We start from the raw sequence: 19,863 nt of genomic DNA, 5'->3' as shown, positions 1-19,863 counted from the left end.
CCAGAAACACTGCTCTCCACAGCACCCCCAAACCACTGCTCTCCACAGCACCCCCAAACCACTGCTCTCCATAGCACCCCAAACCACTGTTCTCCAGTCCAGGAGCTCTCCACAGCGCCCCAAAACCTCCATTCCCCATCTCTACCTAGGGCTGCACACAGACAAGACAATAGGACTAAAATGCCCCCTGGGCCACATGTTACTACACTAAAGATACTAATCAGTTTATAAAGCATTTTTAATTACTTTCTATCAGCCCTGTGTTAGGATTTGCTCCCAAATCCAAATCCTTAGCTGAGCTTGCTAAAGGCACAGGTGAGTAAGAACCTGAGCTATTAGAAGTTGCCGAGCCTCTGACACTAGACCCTGATGTCCCTTTCTCGATCTCTGGAGAAGGAGCATAAGGAAGAGAAAGAGAAGGAAGGAAAGCAGGGGCTAAGGTAGGGAGGATAATAGTAATCTCTGTTTCGGTGGTGGGCTCACAATGCTTAAAACTGGCAGAGTGTGGGAGGGTGAGCTAACCAGCCTCAGAATGCCCCTTTATGTACATGGGCTCTGTGGTTCTTTGGGTCACTGGGTCAAAGGACCCTTATTTTCACTGATGATGCAGTGACCTGGGGATTCAGGGAGTAGTGGGTAGAATCTCTGAGGCTCATGATCCAAGAAAAGTAAAAGCTTGTTCGACAATCATTGTTTTTGAACAGTTGTCAGCTACCTACATCATTAGTTTAGGCTTCCTCAGGCCCAACAAAACGACACTGGCAACAGGAAACACACATTAGCCATTTTAAGTGGGGTTATCTCACCTTTCCAACAGCCAGCAAGGTTGTTGTTAGCAGTAGCATACTTTACCTAAGGAGAGAGCTCCGTTAATCTTCCTTGCCATCAATCCTTTAATGACCTAACTAAAAGCACAGCTGTTTGTGCAGATGTGTTCATAGTCTCTTCTGCCGTTGTAAATGGAAGGATGGAAATGGTGGACCGGTTGTGGTGAGTGGTGCAAGATCACTTCTATTTAGTGTTGGAATGCAACACATAGGCCTATGTTTGGAAAGAGCGACAAATGACTATGGGGGAAATGTCCCAAATTCAAACCATACTGAAGAAAGGATAGAAGTTCCAGTGTGTTATGATGCTCTGACCCCAAAAGGATGGGAGGAGAACCACTGATTTTCCTTCCTCAGGTTCCTGTGGAGGCTTGAAACACCTCTTAGCACCAACACCCTCCCTGCCTCCCCTCTCCACTTCCCTCACTCTTTTTGGGGGTGAATGAGTGTATCACACCCCTTCTCATGCATATTAAAAGTCAAAGTAAACAAGTTTTCTGTTGCAAAAAAGGCTCTATTTTTGTACTTGTCTTTAAGTCTTTATCCACAGTTAAAACACGCTGCCCTTCTCCTTAATCGTCTTGTTATTGGGAGTGTTTTACAGCATAACTAAGCAAAGGATTCCTATGGACTGGGCATCAGTAACACATGATAAGCCTCCAGTGATCCAACCTTCGGAAGCATGATCTCTGGGACTCAGGGCTGGGTGAGAATTGCCTCCTACAACCTTGTAAAAGTTGTTTAGTTTAAGAATCTGATGAGTAGGCTATTTGTTAAAAAGGGGTTGTTACTAAAAATAAAAGTATATGAACTTGCCATGAGAGAAAATTCATTAAAAACAAAGGTAATGAACACAATAGGGCCACTAAATATTTACCAGAACACCACTGGAAATACTATTTCCCTTGTTTTTCTAGACGAAGAAACTGGGGTTTTGAGCAAAGTGCATGTTGAGCCACTGAGAACTGGCAAGCTGAGAGGCAGACGTGGGTTGGTTATCTCAAAGCTGCTCCCATGAGTTAGCTGCATTCTTATTGTTGCTGTCTTGTATTGTTCGTGGGGACTTAGATTTATTAGGTCCTCAATGTTGGTTTGAACTTGGTATGTTCCCCATAGCTCGTGCTTTGAGGGCTCGGTCCTGGTAACAGTGGTATAAATTCCGTGGAGTGTTGAGGAGTGGGGTCTGGCAGGTGCAAGTACATCATTAGAGGAAAGGTTCCGAGGTTCTATTCACCCCCAATTCTGGCTTCTCCCTTCATCATGGTGAGAGGTGTCTCTGCCACACATCTGGCCACCGTGGCTCTGCCGTAGCCTCTCACTCTGGTGAACTGAAATCTCTCTGAAATGGTGAACCAAAACAAACTGGCTCCCTTCAATACTTTGATGGCAGAAATGAAAATTTAACTGCAAGTCTCATTCTGACCAGTGGGAAAAGCCATGCACCCCCAGTAGCAGAGGAACTGTGGCTTGGCAGGTTATGACCCTTGTGATAGGAAGATACTGCTAGAGGTCAGAGTTCACTAGCCATTATGCAAGGAGAGAGGACAGTGGCAGCCTTTGTCCCTAGTCATAAGTGCCTATTCATTTCGCCTGGCATCTCTGCCTCCTAGTGGACAAAAACATCCCAGAGAGGTCTTGAGCCACAAAGCCTAATTCTCACAGAGGAAGCTCAGCCTTGAGGACAAAGAACAAACTCCAAATCTCTGATAAAGAACAAGAATAAATGAGGTTGAGCTCCAAGGCCTGTGAAAATGCAGAGCTGGAGAAGAAGAGGTGTGTGGTGCATCTTCACCGAGAAGCTCCGGATCCATAAATATATCCACGGGGATGCAGGACAAAACATAATGTATAAAAGATTGAATAGACGATATATTATGCTATTGCATAGCAATCCTGTCTGCAGGAATTTATAGCTTCGATATATTCCCCATTAAAAGTGGTTCAGCTAGCTGGTGGAGAAGCTCAATTCATCTTGCATCTGTTGCGAGCCATCAATATTATGGTTTGCCCATTTAAACTGGAAATGGGACCAAATATTTGGGCTATTTACAATAAAAAAATACGAAAATCTTTGTGTCGGTGCTCATCGTCTAGGTTCTCCAGTCTAATCAGTTGTCGGTTTACATAGGCTCAGAGGAAATTTCTCACCTGTGAAATTGCTAGGCTACAGAGAAGCCAGAATGAGAAGCAATGCCAGGTGTCAGGTTTCTGCTCCCAAAGAGCTGGACAGATGCCCCTGCCATGGTAAACAGAAGTCATGGGGAAGGTTCCTAGGCACTCCTGGAAAGACAAGAAGGATGCTTGCGTCTGCAAGAGTTTGAGTGCTTAGGATAAGGAGAGATGGGCAAGCTGAGAGCCAGAGAAAGGAATGCATAGGAACAAACAGCAGCTGCCAAGTGCAGTTAGCTGGTGCTGGCAGCTGCGTTCATAGGAAGAACAGCAGTTCTTGGGGACTCTACCTGCAGCGGTGTTGGTGGCAGTAGTGGAAGATGGGTAATCACAGTGCAGGAACCCCCATGGGTCCCCTTAATTCATTCTCAGTGGATGTACTACTGCTGCTTTACAGCAAAATCTTCAAATCTTCAAATAGGATATTGGCTCTCATCACACAGGTTGCCCAGTGCCCCCTCTTCATGAACTGGTTTCCCAGGATACCTTTCTCCATTTGTGCTCTACCCGGCTCCTTCTAGTCCAGGAATTGCCTTCGATCCCCTCCTTGGTTTCGAGTCTTCTTGATTGATCTCACTTGGCCATACTCTCAGCTCTGGGGTCCTGGCTCTGAGCACTTGGATTCCAGGGTAACCCAGCCCTCTTGTCTGCTTAGGACCTTAAGGTATATATGATCCCAGCAGCCATATTAACCCTTCATCAGGGCAGGATAAGGTTTTCATGCCTTTGTGCCTTGGTTTGGTTGTCCCAGGACTGCTTCCTCTTTCCTCCTGTGTTCTTCCTTCGCTGCACTAGCTCTCTCTCTCTGCTCATATCAGCAGAATTACTTTCACAAGCCTTGGTCACTCTATTCCAAACATTCCCTCTAAAACAGCCGCATCCCCACCCCATCTCCGTCGCATCTGGAGAGACCTCACTGCCAATGGCCTCTTGTCAGATGTACTTAGGCAGAGGCCCCTCTGTGGCCCGGCGTTCCTCCCCATTGCCTACAGTCCTTCCAGCCTGAGCTGGCAGTGTGGGGAAAGGTCATCTGGTTCAGCATTTGTGCTCCTTGTGTCCTCCTCCTTGAGATGCTCCGAGTGTCATTCTGCCCTTTCTGCATGCATCAAGGGCTTTCAGGGCTATTTTTAAAGCCTGCCGCACTTACTATCTGTGCCACTCATTCGGGTGGTTAATCATCACTGTCTGAAGGCGTCACTTCCTGACAGAGAGGTGTGCAGAGAAGGGCTGCAGTCCCGTGGAAAAGCAGGACAGCCAGCGGGCCAGGCTTCTGCGGGATGTGGGGGTAGGTGAGGTGTGTGAGCCCAGTAAACTGGGCTTTCTCATTAGTTTTGAAGCTTGAAGGGTCAGGCTGCTGCGGGATGTGGGGGTAGGCAAGGTGTGTGAGCCCAGTAAACTGGGCTTTCTCATTGGTTTTGAGATTGAAGTTTTTTGCAGGTCCCTTAGCCTCTCTATCGTTCTCCACACTTACAGAAAGTAGCCGTGACATGAAGGCAGGCCTGGGCTGCTGGCTCATGTGTTTCTCCAGGAGGGGACAGGATTGAAAATATGCCCTTATTTCTTGCTATTCCTGTTCACATGTCTCTAAACTTTTCCTTTTAGTTCAGTTTTCTCGAAGAATAAAACCTTTTTCTCTTTCCTCTGCATTCATGCAAGGGACCACTTTTCCCTTTGTCCAGGGTCTTCCAGCTTTTGCTGGACTGGAAAGTCCTCTTTCATAAGAGAACCCCGTGAGGATCCCCTTCTCCACGATAGGAGGACCAATAAGACACCTCATCTTGATCACAGGTCTAAGGCCAGTGCAGCGAGACCCTGACCTGTTGTGGCTCTTTGTTTCAATTGGCCAAAGCCCAGAAGATGGGAGTCAATATACCTCTAAACTCAATGCATATTAACCTGGCAGGATAGCTTCGTGGGTTAAATAAACAGTCTCGAACAATTTCATTAAATGCTGGCCATTATTTAACACAAGGACACCCTGATTATAGACTCTGCCTCCTGAAAGGAAGCTGGAGGGCTCGCGTTCCGAGTGCAAACAGCTGCCATTCTTTACTTTCTAAAGCTGGTTTCATTGTAGGGTGTGAAATTTATTATTTTGCACATAATAAATACATAGCATTTATTAAGTGATTATACGTGGTAGGCATTTTCTGGAAGACAAAAACTAAAGCACAGAAAGGGCATGGCACTTTCCCCCTGACTGCCATCTGCAAGCAAGCAGAGTTTTAATCAAGTCTAGATGGGTTGGTTCCAGTGGTGTGTCTCTTAATTATTCTGTTGTACTGCCTGCCATGAATTAAAGGCCTCAGCTTTTGGGAATCATGGTGAAGGTAGCTTGAATCTCCAAAGGAGGGAGGGAGGGAGGGCTGGATGGAGGGATGGAAAGAGAGGGAGGGAGAGGAGGGGGAGAAGGGGAGGGGGAGAGGGAGAGAAAGAGAGATAAATGGAATTTGAATTCAGATCTCAGTGACTCCAAAGTACCAGCTAACCTCTCGGCTTGTGGTTGCCTTAATGACCATCAGTTGTCATGGTGCCCCCTTTCTTCCTGGCTGAGCAAGGGCTACCTACATCTTTCACCTCAGATCCCAGAAGATTCTTTTTTTCTGGGTGCCAGGACAAACCAAAGAGGAATGGCTTCTCATTTTCAAACCAACATCTCCCACCTTCTGGCCATCCTCCCGCCCCCTCCCCCTAGGCAGATGGAATTGAACTAGAAACTTAGTTCTCAGAAACCACATGTGGCATATTTTCTCCTCATAAACTGGTTATCAGCAGTTTCAGCCAGTCAGAGATTAAGTATTTACTGGATTTCTCTTCAGCAACTTCCCTCGAGAAAGCCAGAACTGTAGTCCAATCCCCACGCTTGGCCCATCTGGGGGTAGCCAAGCAACTGATGGACGCAGAAGTGTAAGAAATGAAGATTAATCAGGCTCGCCCACTCCAGCAGTGGAGGGAGGGCTGATCCTGTAAGAAAAGTGGGTGCCAATAGCTCATCTGGCAGCTTGTGGGGGGTCTTCAAGTTTGGGGTGTCAGTTTTAGTAAACTGTTACTTATGCAGCATATGTGAGTCCTTACCCCCTAGATACACAGGCATCTATATACTGAGAGGGCCTGTCTACAAACCATGGGTCAGGCTGGAGGGATCAGATCATGCTCCGACACCCACATGTATGTGCACTGGGGCATGTGGCCGTGTGTGCAATGACCGGGTCTCAGTGTTCTTTGCCGCTGTGCTAGCTCTGTGCTTTGATCCTCTGCCGCTTTGCAAGAGCTGGAGATAGGCTGCAGGCTTCATGGAGATTCCTTCCTGGAGGCCTGCAGAAATAGCTTTGTTCTCCCCATTGAATTTGTTTTTCCCTCTGCTCCCTTGTGCAGTGACAAGACTCAAAGAGAAACTTTCAAAGAAGATGACTTTATTTTTTCTCTGAAGAGCAATATGCCAACCCCGAAGGGCTCTAGCAAGCCCGAGCATGGCCAATATGACGCTTGTAGGTTTAGCCCTATCCCCTTCCTTTTTTCCCTTGCTAAACCATTAGATTACATTCCTAAAGCTAGCCACCCAAGTATATTCCTTTATTTGGTCACTTTGCTGTGCCTCACTCATTCCTGAGACTGATCACCAAGTGTCAACTATCAAAACATCAAAGACCAGCAATCAAAATGCATTCTTTTGACCATCATAATTAAAATACCCAATCAAAACTTACCAACTCATCCTAGCCCATTCAAACACACATCTCCCCCCTTTTCCGTCTTAAAATGAACATTTGCAAGCTGAGCGGTGGTGGCAAATGTCTTTAATCCCAGTACTCGGGAGGCAGAGGCAGGTGGATCTCTGTGAGTTCGAGGCCAGCCCAGTCTGTAAGAGCTAGTTCCAGGATAGGCTCCAAAGCTACAGAGAAACCCTGTCTCAGAAAACAAACAAACAAACAAACAAACAGACAAAAAACAAACAAACAACAACAACAACAAAAACCACTTGCAAAACTGTTTGCTACTGTTTCTGCCTGATTCAGATCCAGCCATCTTGCCTCTTTGCCTTGTACTTGGCAATTGGTGTTTGAGTGTGATCTGTGCCTAATTCAGGGGTTCAGAGGGGAGCACCCTGCATTACACAGGTCCCTTCACACCCTTAGTCATTCCCAGATGACCATCCACACAGTAAGGTAGTGCCAGTCCCATCCTGACCTGAGACACCCTGCTCTCCTTCCTGCCTCTGCCCTTCTGTTGACATTGCTCATAGCTGGAACACTCTTCCCACTTCTACTAGTTGCTTCCTCATGAAGACCTCAGCTTAAGGAGCCCTCTGCTAGGGCATTTAGACTGACCCCAGTAGCTTTACTGATTTTTCTTTCTTGAATTTATTGCCCTCCATTGTTTTCATTTTCCAGTGCATTTCCTTACAGAGTCTGCCTTTTTTTTGTTTGTCTTTTGTCTTACTAGCTACTAAGGAGGAAAAGTTCATGGGAGAAGGGAGAAAGAGTTTCACAGGAGGGAAACCTAGTTAACCAGAAGAGCAAATTCAAGAGCAGCTTGGATAAAGTGTCAGGAGTGAGCATGCCAAGGAATGGGAGTGGCCCTTCATCGCCATGATCGCCCTCCCCCAAACTCATAACTTATTCTGATCATGATGAGAATCAAGAAAATCATGATGGAAAGACATTGCACAAATACCTGACCAGTATTCATGGAAACTGCCAAGATTATAAAAACAAAAAACAAAAAAACCAGGAAGGTGTGAGGACTTGCCACAACCAAGAAACACCCGAGGGAACATGTAACTGTAATGCCATCTTCTAGTTGGATCCTGAACAAAGAAGAGGTGGAGGAGAATCTGGAGGAGGAGGAAGAAGAGTCATTAACTATCAACTAATAGAATCTGAAGTAAGTAGGGACTTGGTTAGCAACACTGAATCAATGTTGGTTCATTAATTATGACCATTGTACTGTAAGGCTTAATAATAGACGAAATGGGATATGGGGATGGCGATCCCATACCATCTTTCCAATGCTTCTTTAAATGTAAAACTTTTTAAAAAAAAAATAGTAAGTCATATGAAAAGTTAAAAATAAAGTTTGTATAAAGTTTGTGTAAATGAAAATGAATTAGGTAAGAAGAGAGAGAGAGAGAGAGACAGAGAGAGAGAGAGAGAGAGAGAGAGAGAGGGAGGAAGGGGGAGAAAAGGAAAGAAGGGTAGGGAAGGAAGAGGGGAGGAGAGGAGAGAAGAGAGAGATGACTGTGAATGCTATCATGTGCTGATTTGAGCTCAAACACCCTCAAAGAATTTTGTTTTCTTTACATAGATGGACCAATAGAACCAAAGAACTTGTGATTTGGCCATACTCTTAGTGGGAGGGGAAAGGTCAGAATTCTATCTCAAATCAGAGCTGGGGCCCTAGCACTTGCCTGTATCAAAGCTCTCAGAAGGCAGATGCAGAAAGATAGCAAGTTTGAGGCCAGAGCAAGTTACACAGAAAGTTCAAAGCCATCTGGACTACATTCCGGAAACAACTTAAAAAAAAAAAAAAAAAAGTCTGGAAGTACGGCTCAGTGGTAGAACAATTGACTAGCATTCACAAGCTCTGGCTATGATCCCTTAGCAGTGAAGATAGATAGATAGATGAATGGAATGGAATAGATAGATAGATGATAGCTAAATAATATAATATAGGCAAACACATAAATAATATATAAACACATAGATGATGAGAGACAGCTAATCCAAGCCATGTAGCATTTCTCTTGACAGCAGAAGCCATGTCTGACTCTCGCCAATGCTCTCATTATTCTTCCACATTATAAGACACTTAATCTGTGCTTAGTTAACAATGCTGATTAAATAAACTGAAATACATAAAAGCCCTGGTATTTTTCAGGCCCCTGAGGGGATCATTGTTTGTGTATTTACAGCAATGGCAGCTGGGGAAGCTTCCTTTCATACTGAAGCTCTTGGTCTCAGATCCGCTCCATACCTCCACAACCCGAGCATCTATGTGTCCTCCAATTTCATATGTTGATAGCTGGTCACCTGTGTGAAAGTGCTAAGGGGCAGGATAATCAGGAAGTGTGTTAGTTGGGCCTTTGTTGCTGGGACAAACCTCTGAAGTGCTCTAAAGGGGGAAAGATGTATGTTTTTCTTCAAATTCTGCGGTTTCTATCCATGCTTCCTTAGTCCCATGACTGTGGGCCTGTGGTGATGGCCAAACAGTTGCAGTGGAACAGATCTGTTTATCTCATGTGACAGGGAAGCAGAGAGGGGAAGAATCCAGGAACTGACTATGACCCTTTAATCCATGTTCCTGGTTTGCTACTTCCTCCAAGCAGGCATCACTTCCTAGTTCTGTCATTTCCCAGTAATGTCAAAAACTCAAGAATATAACAATATATTAACCTAATGATTATGTCTCCAACACAGGAGTGCTTTGTGGTGGCAATGGTGGGAAAGGCCAGTTCAGACCTAAACCATACCAAGGGGCCATTAAACCATGAAGGTGAGACTTTCACGAGTGGGATTAATGCGCTTGTTAAAGTTGTCCCTTCTGTCAGCCAGAAGTCAGAACTTGTGAGAACTGAGCCCTCAATAGATGTGGAATCTGTGGTACTCAGGTCTTAGCCTTCTCACGCCATGAGAAATACATTCCTCTTGTTTATACATTACCTAGATTGTAACATTTCCAAAAGCTCTGCTCAAAGTCTATAGTTTAGAGTTTTATTCATTATCGTATTGCTCCCATTCTTGTCACTGTTCTGTGGCTGTGAGGGGACACCGTGACAGAGGCAACTATTAGAAAAGTAAGCACTTAATTAGGGGCTTGCTTACAGCTTCAGAGGCGTAGTCCATTGTCATCACGGTGGGAAGCATGGAGGCATGCAGACAGGCATTGGAGCAGTGTCTGAGAACTTCATATTCTGATCCACTGACAAAGAGAAACCTGAGCCTGGCATGGGCTTTCGAAACCTCCAAGTCCATGCCCAGTGACACACTTTCTCCAGTGAGTCCACACTTCCTTATTCTTCTCCTCCTATCAGAGAGATTCACTCTCTGGTGATGAAGAATCCAAATATATGAGTCTATGTGGGCCACTCGTACTCAGACCTTTCAGGTTGTCTTGTGAATGTATGCCACTCATTCTGGCATATCTGGGTTTCCGAGACAGGCCCTGTGTTTCTTTTCTATTCTTTTTGAGGGCCCAGGATAGTTCACTGTGTATAATATGGCTTCTCTAATGCCTTAACCTGATGGTGATAGTTGGAAAGAAAAGGTAGGCCAGAGATCTTCCTGACAGCATCTTACATCTGGTATAGCTCAGATACAAGGCAGTCAGAACAGACATAGGTTCTCCCTTTCCCTCCCTCCCCTTTTCTCTCCCCCTCTTTTCCTTCTATTCTCTTCTTGGTCTAGCTGATGTCTTGCTAACAGGGAGGTTTCTGGAGGCAAAGCTGATCTGTGATGCCATCACCTCCTTGCCAGGCGCCACTTACCAATCATTCTTTAAACTGAGTACTTGGCATTAATTGAACTTGGGGTGACACTCTGGAATGGGCACGAAAGGGTATTCCTAAGGCAGAGTGCAAGGGAAGGCATAGAGAAGGGGCTGTGGGGGACAGGGCTCAGAGGGAGAAAGAACTGGAGGTAGAGATTTGCTAAAATACATGTAGAGAAAAAGGAAGCAGGCTGAGAGGTGTGTGTGTGTGTGTGTGTGTGTGTGTGTGTGTGTGTGTGTGTAGAGATGGAGAAGAGAGAGGACAGATGTGGGAGATACAGCTGGAAAAGTCAGGTGGAGTACTTTGAAAGGAACACATGCTTGGAAGGGCAGCTGTATGTCAAACTGAAGTGGTACCATCTTATCAAACTTGCACACGTGACTGACTTCCACACTTAGAACCAAATCCTCCTGGCTCTCTCATCTACCCTCAGATCTAGCCAGAGTACTCACTGTGGGCCAGCCTGTGGGAAGCTACTCCTCTGCTCCTGCCTACTTCCATATGCTTCCAGAAGATGGGGTCTCAGCAAATGATCCAGATGTTCTTTCCTTGTCCCAGGATCTGCTGCAAGGACAGTGTCAGTTTGATCAGAGGCAGTGAGAGTCAGGACAGATAGATGGAGGATGCAAAGAATTGACTGGAACTACCTGGAGTTATCATGGGGGATAGACCGTGCATGCTGGGACAGTTAAGTGTATTTGCACATGTAGGCCTGATGTGTGGACTGATGCTGAGCACCCATTTGCTGAATGCTTTCTTCCTATGGCTGTCAGGGCTCACAAAGTAAAATGTTCGGAGGAACACCTAATTTATTCCATTTAGGGGGTCTTCAGTTTAACCATTGCAGGTCTTGGGGCTAAGAGACTTGGAACACGAGCCCATGGTTGTCAACTCTAGTAGTTAGTGTCCCTGAGCGCTCTAGCGAAAAATGTATCTGGAACTTTCCCTTCCACCTACTTTTCCTTGAAGGAAACCTGATGTGACAGCGCGAGACTGAGTTGATTGCACAGCCTTGATGGTGATGATGGAGAGATGCCATTTCCTGAGGATTTGTGTAGGAACTCAGCATGCCACACACCAGAAAGCAAGATGCCGTCCGTGGTGGGGTATATTCTACATGGCTCCAGCAGCAAAACTTCCTTTACCTTTTCCTGTTACATGTACCCCTCAAGCCTGGATGTTCTGCAGAACACAAGACAGGCTTTCATAGGGACAACTGAGAACGACTCCTAGCACCTAGCACCGTTGTCTTGCTAGCTCTGCAAGGCAGCATATCTCACCCTAGTTGGAGATCAGGTTCAGTCTTCTTTGCTGGGAGAAAAAAAAAATGCCTTGACCTAGCCTAAAATTTTAGCTCAGGGTTAGAAGAACAAAGAAGAAAAAACTCAAGGAACTAGTGGAAGCCCGAGTCTGTCAACAAGACTGGTCACAGAGTCAGCTGGGAGGACCAATTTCCAGGTTCTAAGGAGGTAGCTCCTTCCTTTTTGTTCCCTGCTGAAGGCTAAGAAACGCTTCCTTCTTATCCTCCTCCCCTAACTGTCTAGAGTCAGTTCAGGTACCCACTCTTGTTCACTCTTTCATACAATCAAGAGTAGCACAGTCTACCTCTTCCTGGGTGTAGAGAATGGATTTTAGCGAGTCATTAGTCTTCCCACCTTTGTGTGTGTGTGTGTGTGTGTGTGTGTGCATGTATGCTTGTATGGAGCATCTTCGGCTAGTGAAAGGTGTGGGGTTGGAGAGACATGAGAACAGTTCATAGAATTTTAAAAGATAGAATTTCTGCCCCTCAAAGTGACATTTGGAGACCCCGTGTCCTGTGAACCTGTTGGGAGGCAGCCTAGAGAAGATGCCAATATCTTGATCCTCCAGAATGGGAACGAGCACACATACACACTAAATGAGCAAATGAATGAATGAATGAATCTGGTCCTTGTGAATTTGTGAAGCCAAAGGGGAAGTTTCGTGCTATGTGAGAGTGTAAAATGTAAAAATGTGGAGTTGATTGAATGAGTTGATGTCTGTGATTGCATCTTGCTTTGTATCTGCAGAGGAATATCCTAGCTGATCAGTAGCTTTGGAATTGTGTTCATTGCATTTCTGGGGAGTCCACAACACTTGAGGGGAGAAGGCAGATATGAAATGGAGGCACAGAGATATCCACCCAAAGCTTTTCTCTGTAGCATTTACAGGCATCTCTGCTTTGTGTTTGCAAGTCAGAGTTCAGGGATCCTGTCTACTCAACCAACAGCTTGAGAATCATTGAGAATTAAAGGATATGAATCAACCTGCTTCCTAGGGGAGGCTATACAATAGCAAAATCTACAATGTTCTGACTATGTGTTCCTATGCCCACCCCATGTTTCCTTCTCCTTGCTCCTGTTCCAGAGCCTAAAGCATTATATGTGGGACTTGGTGGCACTGTTGACAGTTCTGTAGATCATGTTTTCAAGTCTCAGATCCTGACATTGTGGATTAACAACTGGGTAACTGAATAGCAATGAAGAAAGACAAATTCTAATTGGACTTAGTAATAACAACCCAGAGTCAAATATTAGGGGGTCAAAGCTGAAAGATCAGAGAAGCAGAGTGGACAGTCACTAGTTCTTACCTCTATAAAATTCCTCAGACGGAATGGGGTATCCTGTCTTTACAAGCCCTCAGACTGAATGCTCTGAGCTAGGTCTCCTCCTCCTCCTCCTCCCCCCTTATATTCCTCTCTCTGCCTAGCCTTATCCCTTCCTGTCCCCACCTCCCTAGTGTTGAGATTAAAAGCATGTGACTCCCAAGTACTGGGATTAAAAGGGGGAGCCACCACCTCCTGTCTCTGTTTCTCTTTAACATTGGATCAATCTCAAATTGATCTCAAATTTGAGACTGGATCAATCAAGCCCAGGGTGACCTTGAACTCACAGAGATCCATCTGCCTCTGCCTCCTGAGTGCTGGGATTAAAGGTGTGCACCATCATTGCCTGACCTCTACGGCTAACTAAGGGCTTATCCTCAGGCAAGCTTTATTTGTTAAAGCACAAACAAAATATCCCCACAGGTTGTTTTATTTTCCTTACCTGAAAAGCTCTTAATCCATCCAGGGAATATGGAGTTCAGGCTTTAGAAGCTAGCCCCTGCTCTGCTTGCTGCTTGAGTGACCTTGGGATCCTTCTCTGCATGGTTCATAACTCTCCAGAGCCAGGCCTTAGTCATGGAGCCCCAGGTCAGTAGTGGACCAAAGAGTCCCTGAGTCACAACTGGAGAACAATAAAAATATTTAAACCCGTTTAATAAAGAAGTGAGAAGTGATAATGATGGTTTTTCCTTAAAAATAATATTTTATCAAGTCTTTGACAATTTCATATAGTGTATTTTGATCATATTTACTGTCTCCAATTCCTTTCATATACATCTGCTCTACCCTTGAGTCCTTACCCACCCATCTTTGAGTTTTATGTTTTCATTGAGTTCTGTTTGTATTGTCCAACTACTCTCATAAGTTGTGCCTGCCCTGGAGTGGTCCACCTAGCTGGGGGTCACATCATTAAAGGAAAATAACTCTCCTCTTTCCATCAGCTATCAAATATCAAGAGCTACTCAGCTAGTGGTGGGATCTCATGGCAAACTCACCAACTCCATCCTGAGATTTTGTCCAGTTTGGGCTTTCAAAAGTCTCTTGCATGCTGTCACGATTGCTCTGATTTCTTATGTGCACCTGCCCTGTTGTGTCTAGAAAGTGTGGTTTCCTTGAAGAGAGCTTTTGCTATTTTAAGAGGAAGTAAGCAAGAAGAACTCAAGAAAGAAAAGGCACTTGGGACAGGGAAGGTAGATCTCAGACTCCTGCTTTGGAAAGAACCTATCACTGGGAAAAACCACAGAGTGTCCCTACAGCCATCATTTCCATAAAAGAGCAATTGTTGCATGGCTGTTGTGTTCTAGAGTAGCTCTGTGGGAATGGTCCAGCAGTAAATGGAGAGCCACAAAGCCTGCAGGCATGAGACTTAGGTAGATGGTTAAGGTCAAGTCACTGCATGGGTAAAGGTGAAGTGACAAACTGCAATCAGGACAGACAGAAAGAGGCCTAGCAGCTGGCTCCCAGATTCTTCTCTAGAAAGGAAGACTATTTAAACCTCAGCTCCAAGCCCAGTATTCTGACTGCCCCAAGGTGTCCTCACCCAGAAAGAGAGCCAAGACTCATGCTGTAGAAGTGATGACTTCCAAAAACCCCAGCAGTAGGCATTCGACCTCTCATACCTCTGTGAGTTTGGGGTAGGGTATGAGGCCCTAGACACTAAGTAGGGATTCCTATAAGGATCGACATGGCCAGGAACTGGAAGTGAACGAAGGCTTACTAGAGTCTCAATGAAACTTACAGGGACAAGGGTGTAGAGGAGGATGAGATTGTGACACAGGAATTGATGCAAAATCAAGAATCAAGAGACAGGATGTTGGGAGGAGATGTGGGTTGGGGATTGCTGTCAGATCTGGGGTATAGCTTATGTCTTGGCTTTGATCATGGTCTACTTCCCACAGCGACTGTGAAGGAATAACTAACTGGCTTAGGTGCCTGTATCATGGCTTGTTGTAGGATGCTGGGGGAACAACAAATTTGCAGCAGGGATTCTGGGTAGAGGATGAAAGTACGGGGATTTGTGAGAACCCATTGACAAGCAGTTCTTTCTCTTGGAGAACCATTGCCAGCTGGGGACAGCCCCAGAGACCAAGTGTGTTTTCCTCTTTTTTAACTCAGTAAGTTTAAGCCTCCTGTGTAGGATTCCTTTGCACGAATCCTTAGCATTTCCTGTTTAAACCCATGCCAGGCTCTCTGGTTCTAAGAAAAGTTACATCTACCCCTATGGCTTTGGATTGCCTCTACAACTGGCTGTTCTGTCTGCCCCCCCACCCCCGCACACTGACTTTTCTCCTGAGCGGCAGACCCAGTCCCTGACGTTGTTTCTGAGCTTCTCCTGCTACAAGGTTTTGAATACAGACTCTGCTGTCTTCTCTGAAAAACGAGCCTGCCATTCCTCTGCAAGTCTGTGTCTCGGGCTGGATATTTTTACTCAGCAAATGTCACTATCATCCACCCAGGCACCAAAATGAGTAACCCAGGATTCTCCCCTCCCTTCTCCTTCTCCCACTGTTCCTCCCTGCTTCCTCTTAGCCCTGTCATGAATCCATTTCAAAGGCCTGCAAATTCCACCCGTGAACACAGCACTGCTCTGCTTTTCACCCACTGCTTACCTTATTTCTGGCCACCCCAACTACATAATTACCACAAACCCCTCTGAGAAGCCTTTTCTAATCTTCTAATCCCGCCTTGTACAAATCCCCCAGCCACAACCCCATCTCCCCTCCCCCTCCCATGTTGGAAAAAGCAAACCGGGCCATGCTCTTAGGACATTTAACTATCAACATCCCACCCTCATTAGGATGTACCACGTCCCGTGTCTCTCTTTAGTTATCCTAGTCTTTTTTTTTTATGACCATTCTTTTTTAGCCATCTGGTGGGGGCACATGACTGGAGAAGTATCTTATATTCTAAGCCCATACCTGTGCCTTTTTTAAAAAAAATTCCCTTTATAGTTATTACTTAGCTTTCAGGATGCCCCTGGGGATGTGGCTGCTTGGGTGAGCCTCCCCTGTCTCTCTAAAAGAGTTGAATGCCTCCTGCTTTGCATGGTCAGACAACTGGAAGCAGGAATTTTACTGTCCCTTGCTCAGGTTGTCTAATGACTGGCTTCCAGACGGTGCCTAGTTAGTCCTGCATCTTGGGATTTAGCAGTGTGCCTGGAATTTGGGAGGTTACTTATCCAAAGCACAGGATGAATAAATAAGTTCACTGGCACATTCTATTTGGTCGCCTTGGCTGTCTTGGAAAGAAGCTTATGGGATTTCTAGAGGTCCCACAGGCTAAGCATACTTCCTTTCCCTTCCCTTCCCTCTACTACCTCTGCCCTTGGGCCTCCCACAGTGCCTCCTTAGCAGGTTAACTCTGAGCACCTCCCTCCATCTAGACACAGCTGTGGGAATGAAGAAAGGCCCCAGATTGCTCCATCTCGGCAGAGGAGGTTATAAACCTCCACCAAGAGAAAAGATTGGTTTGTTGCTTCCAGACAAGAATTAATAGGTGCAACTCATAATCCTGTCTGGAGGGAGATGAAGGGGAAAGGAGCAAGAGAAAACATAATGGCCAAATCCCCCCACATCTTGTTGCCTGAGTGCCGCTCCAGTGTTTGAAGTTCAATGCATAGAAAATGAGCAGAGAGGCTCATAGGAGTCAGCACTTTTGGGGGACCTGGAAGTGGGCAGCCCCTAAGAAAGCTCCAGTTGCCTCCTGTTAGAGGCAGAGGAAGATAAAAAGAGGCAGCTCCCAGCTTCGATTCCACTCACCAGGCAGGAAGCCAGGAGGGGTACCCTGCACCCTCAAGCATTTCAGACCATGGCAAGTGGGATGACAGCTCCTCATAGAGGCTGTGGAATGTAGTGAGATTACTAGGTAACACCTTCCCTCTGCTGTTGATAAACCAGAGACTAAAATCGGAGGAGACAGCGCCTCTGGGATCATACAGGAGGGAAGCCTAAGGCAAGTATGGAGTGCTAATGGGGTCAACAGTTCTCAGCTGAGTCACAATCCTCTCACAGTCTCCCAATCACTTGAAAGCCGCCTCCTCCTGTAGGCCCCTGGAAACGGGTTTGCCCATTACTCTAGGGCATTTCATAGACCTTTATCCAGTTAGATACAGAGTAACCACTCTAAAGATCTGAGGTCTCACCTGACCTCAGGCTCCACCTAGACTGCCAATGGGAACCTGTTTTAGTGGGGCTCTTCTTCCTTCCTCACTGAGGTGTCATTGCTTGCTTATGCTTAGCCCTTATGCTTGGACACGAGTGTGGTGACAGTCATCACCATGCAGTCAGAGTTGACCATGAGCATGTACTTTGCATGTGATATCTCGCTGATTCTTCCTAGCAAGGCACAGAAGATGCCAGATGTTACCCCCTTGGGATTCCAGAGTTCCTTCTTCATCAGAGTTATGGGGAAACGTTAATAAACTTGAGCATGGGAGCAATATCACCCAGGTTCACTTTTCATTCATCGCTTCTGCCATTCATCCAAGGTTCAGCACATCCCAATATGTTGCAGGCACTGTTCTGATCTCTTGGGCTATATACATAACCACAAAAGACCAAAAACTATATTCAAGCACCAATCAATTCAAACAAAGGGAGATGATCAATAGCAAACATAAATAGGCTAGAGAAAAGCAAGACGTTGGGTGCCAAAGAGGACATTGTGTAAATGTGCGTAGGTGGGGCGGGGGCAACAAGGAATTGACTAAGGTAGCATTTGAGGTCAGTTTTGAAATAGAGGTGAGGTTTGTTTCCCCATGTTTTGAAGGCTATCTGGGGGCTAGCCTTCTAAACAAAAACTATAGTAGGTATAAAGGGCTTAGTGCCTGAATGGTTGCTGAATTGAAGAAGAAAGGCAATTAGGCTGATATGGCTAGAAAGGGTACCAGAGAAAAGACCAGAGGAAATGAACACTGAATGGGAACTCAATAGGGGGGCTGGTGGTGAAGGCAGAGTCTATGAGGCCACCGTAGTCCATTGGGAAGGTTTTGTCCTTATTCTGAGTGACATGGATACCCTTTTCAAAGTTCAAGCGGCACAAACTTTTCAATCTAATTAAGTATTACCCCCAAACATCCCTGTGGTTGTATTGGAGAGAGATCAGGAACCGTGGAGGAGATTAGTTATCAGAGGCAACAATGGCTTGAGGGAGGTGGCGGTGAGTCAGTGGGGAGTGGTTTCTTGTGAGTCTTTTGAGGACACATCTAGATTAGATTCGAGTATACAGTATGGAAGATAACTCTGAGGGATCTTGTTTGAGCAAGTGGGATCGGGGCCAGGTGGCAGCTCTGAATAGCCAAAGGCAAGCTGATCATAGTTACCAGAGTGGGCAGCACGGACAGACAAGGCAATGGCCATAATGGTCTCCATAGGTTTATAGGGAATGGCACAATTAGGAGGTGTGGCCTTGTTGGAGGAAGTGTGTCACTGGAGGTGGGCTTTGAGGTTTCAGATGATTAAGCCAGGTTCAGTGTCCCTTGGTCTTCCAACTACCTGCTAATCCTGACATAGAATTCTTGTCTCCTTTTCCAGGTTCCATGTCTGCCTGTGTACCACCATGTGTCCCAGCATGATGATGACTGAGTAAGCCTCAGAACATGTAAGTCATGCTCAGTTAAATGTTTTCCTTTATAAGAACTGTCGTGGTCATGGTGTCTCTTCACAGCAATAGAAACTCTAAGACAACTGTAATGGTCAGCAAAAAAAAAAAAGGTGAATTTTATGGTGGCATGACTTGTGTAAACCTTTGGAACTGGCTAATCAATCATGGCGATCCTGGGCATGAAGTTTGAGTAAGAAGGCTAGTGAATTCTTTTTTGACCTGTATGAAAGAAAGGTGACATTTAATTATGGCAAAGGGGAATCTCGGCCCATGAATCCATTTCCAGACTGGAGTCAATTTGCAGACCCAGAACCCCTGGAATGAAGGGATGACTATGTTTACCTTGGTAAATACCTAAAAGTTTTACTGTTAGCCTTTCATCAGAAGACAGATGGATCATGAAGAATGACAGTAGACTACCAAAACTCAATCAAGCAGTGACTGTGATTACCGTATCCCTACCTGAGCAGAGTAACACATCTGGTTATGGTATGAAGCTATTGACCTAGAAAATGCCTTTCTCTTGGTAGCTGTCCATAAGGACAGCCAGAAACAATTTGCTTTCAGTTGGCAAGGCCAGCAGTATACCTTCACAGTTTTATCTCAAGGCTATATATTAACTCTCGAGCCCTGTGTCATAACTTAGTTTGAAGAGATCTTTTGTCTCTTTCGCAAAAATATCACATTGATTCTCTATAGCGATGACATTATGCTGATTGTACCAAGTGAGCAGGAGGTAGCAACCACCTGATATTCCTTGATAACACATATGTACATCAGAGGATGGGAATTAAAACCAACCCAAACTCAAGGGCCTTTGACCTCAGTTAAACTCTTAGGAGAGCAGTGATGTGGGACATGCAAGGTAAAGGATAAATTATTGCACCTGTCCCTTCCTGCCACCAAGAAAGAAGCACAATGTTTAGTGAGTCTATTTGTATTCAGGAGACAGCACATTCCCCACTTGGGTGTGTTACTCTGGCCCACGTACCCTGTGACTCTGAAAGATGCTATATTTGTGTGGAACCTAGAACAGGACAAAGCTCTTCAACGGGTCCAGTTTTCTGTGCAGGCTTCTCTATAACTCGAGCCATATGATCCAGCAGACCCAGTTGTATTTGAGATGTCAGTGGTGGCAGAAAGGGATGCTATTTGGA

This window comes from Arvicola amphibius, chromosome 13 (assembly GCF_903992535.2).
Source record: "Arvicola amphibius chromosome 13, mArvAmp1.2, whole genome shotgun sequence".
In the NCBI taxonomy this organism is placed as follows: Eukaryota; Metazoa; Chordata; class Mammalia; order Rodentia; family Cricetidae; genus Arvicola; species Arvicola amphibius.
Note: the sequence above shows the minus strand (reverse complement) of the source record.